The sequence below is a fragment of the Capsicum annuum genome, chromosome 1 (assembly GCF_002878395.1).
Source record: "Capsicum annuum cultivar UCD-10X-F1 chromosome 1, UCD10Xv1.1, whole genome shotgun sequence".
Classification (NCBI taxonomy): domain Eukaryota; kingdom Viridiplantae; phylum Streptophyta; class Magnoliopsida; order Solanales; family Solanaceae; genus Capsicum; species Capsicum annuum.
The window spans coordinates 216628083-216636333 of record NC_061111.1 but is presented as its reverse complement, the minus strand read 5'-3'; the positions used below and the strand labels follow the sequence as shown (position 1 = coordinate 216636333).

Sequence of the window (8251 nt, the reverse complement as noted above, 5' to 3'; positions counted from 1 at the left end):
GATAGTAGTTTAGACGTCTTAGTAATTTGCCAACTTAATTGGAACTACTCTATGACCATTTTTTTTTTAATCTTTTTAGTGAAAACATTTAATTTTTTCTTCAATCACATTATAATTGTAAAAAAATCGAGAAAAAAACCAAAAAATCGGAAAAACCAAAAAAAATGATTAAAACCGAAATATAAAAACCGATTGTATATTGGTTTGATTTGGTTTATAGATTTAGAAAACCGACATTGTTGGTTTGGTTATATTTTAATGAAAAACCGAACCAACCCGACCTATGTACACTTGTGTATATGAGATTCATAATTTCATGTATTGGGGTATATGATATTCATAATTTTATATAACTGTGTATATTTGATTGATAATTTTATATATTTGAATTTCATAATTTCATGTATCCGTGAAAGCCTGTATCCAATATCAATTTAATCAGCATATTCAAAAATTAATTTCATCCAGTATTTGATATAAATTTCATCCAGTGTATTTAGTATCAAAAATCTACTGTATATGTGTATATGAGATTCACAATTTCATGTATATATGTATTTGAATTTCATAATTTTATATATCTGGAGAAATAAGTACCCAATACCAATTACACCAACATATTCAAAAGCTAATTTCATCTAATGTATCTGATATCAATTTCATTCAGTGTATTTGGCATAAAAGATCTAGTTTCTTTGTACGTATACGATCCATAATTTCATGTATTTATGTATCTAAGTTTCATAAATGCATAAATACCCCTTTCCCTCCAAACATGTCACCACAATTTACTTTAACATTTTAACTTAACTGACAATTATTTACCCCCTTAACAATTTTAAAGTGTATTATTTTATTTTCTTCATGGCTCATACCAAGTCAAACTTTAGTGTTGTATAATTATTCGCGATTTGATTTTTTCTTATCATTAATGAATCAAATTTAATTTTAATTATTTCTAAATTAAACTCAATCCGATCCAACCCTTTGTCATAACAAGTACCCCTAAATCTAAATCTACTCATCATTTCCTATTCTAAAAGATCCAAAAAGAAAACCTAATTCCTAAATTATTCTATCATGGATGTGTTTTCCATCAAGTGTGGAGGTGCTTTTCTAGACAAATATTAAAATTACCCAATTATGGAGGTTAGTATTTTTTTCATTTACATTATTTTTGCATCTAGAATTTTTAGCCAACCGATTTTTAAAGAGTTTGATTTTTTAATTTACACTAAAGCTCGTATTTTTTTTTTACAATTTTATAATAAATTTTATGCATATTACCTTGAGGTTTCACCACCGAATAATATTACAATAAAAATCTCATGTTAAATACATCGGAGGTACTGAAATTGATTGTTTAGACGTAGATATTGATGAATTTTCTGACTTTGAGTTTGTAGGCTATGCTCATGAAATTGAATATAATTTTTCCTCTTGTCTTAATTATATTAGACTTCCTAAGTCTAGTCATTTTGATAAAGGTTACATGTGATAAAAATATTTTGTCTTTATTAAAAAATGGAAATGTGGTTGAATTGTACGTCTCACACTTAATTTAAGGACCTATTATGATCACCCCATCCAAAATATATAATTCATGTGGATAAAAAATCTTATACTTCATTTGATAACGAGACTGCACAAACCTTTGTTAATTGGTATAATTTAGATTTGAAAAAGTTATGCAACCTGAAAAAGTTGCACAACCTATTATTGGTGTTAGTGAAGTTTCTTCTACTGTTGAATTACGTGATGGTTCTTCTACTATTTGGGAGGAGTTAGATGGAGCTTCTGCTGATGTTGTGGAGGAGTTGGGTGGGAATTCTGCTAGTATTGAGGAAGATTGGGATGGAATTTCTGTTGCTACTGCAGCAGATGTTTCAATAATACATTCTAATTGAAAAAAATGATAGTCAAGATAGTGAGGATTTAAATTATGAAGATTTGCTTGAATATGATGATGAATATGATAGTAACTCATGAGGAGGTTAGAATTTTGTGCGAAGAAAAGAGAGCTGTCAAAACAAAAAACGAATTTAGAGCTAAAAAGGCTAATTTAGGAAAAAAAAAAAAAGAAATGATTTGAGATATAATATATATTTATTAAAAAAAAAATACTCTAAAGATTAAGTTAGGTGGTGATGAGTCATACTTTAATTCAAATGAAGATGCTAGTTTTGAAACAGATATTGATGATGAGAATAAGGCTCAACAACCTGCAAGATGTGTGAAAAAAAGCAAGGAGAGCAAAAAAAATTATTAAAAATAATTATGTTTGATCATACTTGTAAGTTAATTATTTAAAAATTAATCTAGCTTTTGCAAATGTTAAAAAATTCATAAAGGCTATTATTAGATATGTAGTTAAAAATTAATCTAGCTTTTGCAAATGTTAAAAAATTCATAAAGGCTATTATTAGATATGTAGTTCAAGAACATGTAGAGTTGGACAAGTTTGATAGTCATAATTTAAGGACATGAAATTTTGTTGTGAAAAAAAATATATTTCAGTGCATGCATGCACTGTCACATAAAAAATAAAGTGATCAATTTCAAATTATTTAGTAGAGCTATAAAGATAAAATTATTTTTGAGTTTGACATCAGAGTTTTTCAATTATAAAATCTAGTAAAAAAGAAGTTGAAGGTGTATCTTGGGAGAACTATGATAAGAAAAGCTAGAAACATTGTACTACTGCAGATGATAGATGATTATTTGGAGAAATTTTAAAAAATTCTTAGTTATAAGAGTGAACTTTTTAAGACTAATCTAGGCAGCACAGGTGTGATGAGGCTTAAGGAAGAAACTTTTTAAGATGGAAGAAAAATATTTCAATCCTTCTACATATGTTTTGCTGCTTTGTGTTTTATCTCTTTCGGGTTTCATTTTGGCGAGAAAAGTAATTTTGATCTTAAAACTATTTCAAAAAGAGTTAAAAAAAACTTTGAAATAATTTTAAGAAAATTTACAAAGTCGCCACTTGATTTTTATAGAAAAAAATCAAGAATCTTTTTTTTAAAAAGAGTTTCAACGGTTCAAAAACAGAAATAAACCTTAAAAACTAGAGATTCTGAGTAAGGGTTCAATTAACGCCCCAAGAAGATTTTTAAGGCACTTAGGAGCGTTCAAGAAATTTTTTTAAAAGAATTTCAACGGTTCAAAAATAGAAACAAACCTTAAACCTTAAAAACTAGAAATTCTGGGTAAGGATTCAATTAACGCCCTAAGAAGATTTTTAAGTCACTTAGGAGCGTTCATTTAAAACAGTTTACCAAAGGAACTAACTTAACTAACTAAAAATGGCTAATTTTGTAAAGACTTGATTTTATATAAAATAAAAATATTAAAAACATTCATTGAAAAATGACATTTATTTATTCAAAAGAGAAAAATTCTAGTTGAATTAAACTAAGCTATAGTTTTTCAAACTTAAAGGGAAAATGGATTTTTATTTTGTAAAAGAAGAAAATTATGGAACTATTTTCTTATTATTAAGCGTTGTAAAAAATGTTGATCATATTATAGATAATACTTTTGGAAAAAATGTTAAGAGAGTGTTAAATTAAAAACCTTTATTAATTATGAAAAATTGAAATCTATAAAAAAATTTAATTTCTTCAATTTAAAGGAAGTTATTTTAATTCAAATAGACTATTTAGTTATATGAACAAAACAAATGCTATTTTTAATAAAATACTTAACAATTTCTTTTAAGCTTAGTTTTCGGAAGAAAAATCGAAAGTAACCATTTTAATTCATTTAGACGAGATACATTAGGTGAGAAAATCACGAATCGACTAAAATACGTGATAAAATAAAATTATAACGACGTAGATGATTTATCTAAATTAATTAGTTAGGGTGTTCAAATAAATACAAATAAATAAGAAGAGGAAATAAAGGAAGAGTTAGAATTGGGTCCTTTAGGCCCATTTATGGGCTTGCCCAGATTTTGGGCCTAAATCTCATGAATTTCAGTCCATTATTTCAATGTACATATCATCTGTATACTACAGCTCCTTTTTCCCACGTTTTTGTGTATATATAGTGTATATCAGACCGTATATCAGCCACATATGCTGATATTTTAGTCTTCCACCTGCACACTAGTTTCCTTTTTTCATTTCCAGTCGAATATCCTCAGTATACCGCTGTATATTTGTGTGTACAGCTTTGTATCAGTCCATTTTACTTCATGTATTAGTCCACTTCGAACTTGGTGCGGGTCTTGACTCGATGCAAGTTGGGTTTAACCCAACAGAATGCGAGGGATGAGAGTCCAAGGGACTCGACGAAGGAGTGTTCATGCATGAAAGAAATGAACGAAATTAGTGCCAACTCATACAATAAAAGACAAGGAAATAAATTCGCTACCCACAAAATTCAGTAAGTAGTAATCTAATTCTATTTCAAGCCCCGCGAGATTATTGAAGAGTTAAGTTAAGAGGGAAAATCACATGATGCAGTGGCACTCAAACGTCAAAATCACCAAAATAAAAGAATGAACGTCGTGTTTAAGGGTAAAATTAAATCTGGGAAATCTCAAGTTCTTTAGAACTTATCCGTTCCAAGGGTCGGTCTTAGAAAAAGGAGGAAAAAATAAAACAAATAACTCATCATTCACAAACACAACCTGCCAAACATCTCAGATCAAAGAGGTTATTACTTCCCCATGTACCTGATTTATAGTTTTCCAGTACCAATACGACTTAATCAATTCAACAAAAGACTACAATGACTTAAGAACTCTATTTCCACCCAAACTACATACCTAAACTGTGGTTCATGACCAAAACTATAAATCAAGTACATGGTAAAGTAATCACTAACACTAATGCATCTTTTAAAAAAAAAAAAAAAGATAGAAAAATATTGGTAAAGTCATAACCTCCATAAGAATACAAATCTAATGACACCCATATACTTGCAATCACTTTCTAGATTACTTAATTTATTTTAATCATCAAGAATTTGCCTCCGTATGAAATCTTTAATCAAAAAACAAAGAAATTATACTTAACTTTACATAGCTCTATCCAATAAACTTTTCCAGACCAATGTAATGTCAAAATTTCCAGTTTTATCAAGTTTTTTCCAACCATATCAAATATATATGTATACTTTTTTCTGGTACATTAGTGTATGGCAGTGTGATATACGTTGGAAAAACAAAAATAGTTTCTCACGTGGTATATGGTTTAATTACTAGTTTAATATCTCTCTATAAGTGATTTTACGTCAACATAATTGATCCTAGCTAATGCTAAATCCTCTCTGTATAATGGATCGGGAATGATGTTAAAAAAATAAAATTATGCCTTTGCAAGAGCACCTTTTAGCACGATGACAAGCTATATGGTTTGTAGGACTAGACACATGGCTATACAACAAAATGAATTAAGCTAAAGAAGAATAAAGATCAACTCATGAAATGATATGCCAGTAACTGAAATATTTCCTTTTGTATATTTGGAGACATGCATGAAGCATTATCTAATGCTAATCTTTACTGCATCGTCAAGCCATTAACATACATCATTAGGCTTAATTACTTACTAAATAATTCCCTAATTTTAATACACCAAAACACCATAAAAATCTCAACAGATTCGCAATTGAATTACTCTGCCATGGTTTCTAATGAAGAAATTCGTCCATTCAGTTCATATCCTTTCACCCATATAACAACATTAGGCTCACATATACAATATTAAGCCACAACTTTCAAACGACCGTAAATTTTAGTTTGATTAAAATATAGAGCACTTCATGTGTTAATAATCTCATATACCACATTAAACTCACATATACAACATTAAGCCACGTCGAAGCAAACGCATGATGTTCATGTGAGCAAACTCGAAGAAAAAAAACGCCCAGTACATAGGTAAGGAAAGCAGATTATCAAACAGAATAAAGAGTATTACCTATTTTCGGGCAGCGAACGGAACAACAAGCTTATCACGTTGCGATTTCCACCACCGAGACCCAATTCCGATCACTGAAATTCCAACAAATCGTCGAATTTGATTCTTTTCTTTGAGTGTTCTTCGAAGATTTTCGGTTACGTGAGATCAGAAGCGCGCGCCTCCAAAATCTCCAAAATTTTCCCCGAAAAGCCCTTCTTCCATCACTCTACATATGTGGATATTTATAGAAGAATTTAGGGTCGTTTTGGGGGAAATCAGAAGGGTAAAGAAGGAAAAACTAGTTAAGATTTGAATTTCAAAATTGTTTTACTGTTGTTGTGTTGAAATTATGGGTGTCATTGATGTTGCTGATACGGATTGATGTAGCTGTTGATAATGTTGTCGGGTGCTGTTGGTGTCGGTGTAATTGTTGATTTTTCTGAAGTTGATGATGGCTGGGAGCTGTTGTTATTTGCGGATATTAGGGGAAAGGAAAGGGAAAAGGGCTGGTGTTGTAGTTGCTGGGCTGGCGGGTCAGGGGTATTTGGGCCGCTGGTCTGTTTGGTTAATTTTTGTTTGGGCTGGTTGTGGGTTAAGAAAATGGGCTGCTATTAAATTGTGGGGGCTGGGATGGTGTGTTATTTGGGCCTGGGGGTTGCTGGAAAATGGAAGGGGAAATGGGCTGGCTGAATGGCTCGCCCCCAAAAAAATAGGAATGGTTATTTTGTAATAATGAAATAGGCATAATTGGATAAATTCGAATAAAGTCCAGATAAAATCTTTTATTTAATTTAAACGAATTTCTCAATTTTAATAATTTTAAAATAAATTTTTAATGAAACGCAATTTGATTTTTTTTTCCAATAATAATAATAATAATAATAATAATAATAATAATAATAATAAATAAAAATTAAGAAACTAATTATGCCATCAATTTCTTATTTTCAATCAATCTTGAGAAAAGTAGAATATTTGCAATTTAATCAAATTTTCATTCTGAATAAATTCTAAAGCATTTTCTTTAACTAGTAATTGTATAATCATGTACAATTAAACACTCAACAACAACAACAACAACAAACCCAGTGTATTTCCACTTAGTGGGGTCTGGGGGGGTAAGATGTACGCAGTCCATACCTCTACCTCTGATGAAGTAGAAAGGCTGTTTCCGAAAGACCCCCGGCTCAAGGCTGTTTCCTAAACACTAAATATATTAATTTCACCTAAATTCAAAAGGTAGGGTTGAAATTTATTTCAAAATAACTTAAAATAAATATTTAAAATTGAGATTAGAGTGGATTCAAGTAACTCTAGACAAAGGGACTTGGCGTTCCTAATTTTCTCCGACCACAAATTCGTCTCTTAAATGAGATTGGTTTTTCGCATGATTATTTTTGCGGAGTTACGGCCGGACCCTGATATCGGATTTCCTACATATCTCAGGTTACATGAGAATTCAGGTCACTTGTAGTTCATAAAGCTTGATTTTAAAGCACAATTTTCAAAGAAATCACGAGCTATTCCGAGTTTTAAATTTTGGTGAAACCAAAAAGCTATGAAATAAGAGGATTGGGGGGGGGGGGGGTTGGAATCCAGTCGATTTTTCTACATAAAGCTCATCCTACATATCTCCAAGACTCGGGAAATCAGACTGTCTGTAGTTCGACTCGATCGATAGAAAAAATAGCGGATGATGAGTGACAAAATGTATCGAGTTATGGAAAAGAGGCTTGCATTTATCTTAATCACGAATGTTGGGCCCTTTACACCCTCAACTGAGAGCTACATTGACATAATTTCTAAAGCTCTAGGCGTGTTGTCACCTTATTTTCAAAAAAAGATGAAGACTACCTCTGGTGAGAGTTTAGAATTGCCCAGACGTGAAACTGAAACAAAAAATATCTCAAAATACCCACATGTCTATGATAGGGGTGTTATTTGATGATGGTGAAAGTCGTCTTTTAGCTCGTGCCAAAAGAGTTTGATATTCCTCTTTAGACTATGTCCTAGTTCGCTGCTAAGAAAAAATTTCACGTTGTGCTGCGTCCTTTTTGGAATCGTCCACACCTGTGGTTTTGAATTGAGAATTTCATCCTTTTGGATGCTCTCGACAACATCTCAAATAAAATAGTTAGTTGCAAATGTAGCATTATCCAAACATAAATTGGTGCAAACCTGTTTGAACACGCCATGCTGAGATAGTCGAATCTGTTATGAAAATATAACAACCCAATATGCACCAGCAAAAAGCGAATGATTTATCTTGAATGTAACATGCCACTTTGAACGGAGTAATGATCCCACGTGTCTCGTTGAAGGGCGAAAGACTTATT

General features: G+C 31.1%; 1 long non-coding RNA gene across 1 annotated transcript; it reads right to left on the bottom strand.

Annotated features, from left to right (window-relative positions):
• Positions 1-3821: 3821 nt before the first annotated feature.
• LOC107847658 lies at positions 3822-6399 on the bottom strand. The gene is made up of 2 exons (XR_001667608.2): positions 5934-6399; positions 3822-4293 (listed from the first exon to the last, which is right to left on the bottom strand). It is a non-coding gene; the product is annotated as an uncharacterized LOC107847658 (long non-coding RNA).
• Between the last annotated feature and the right edge of the window lie 1852 nt (positions 6400-8251).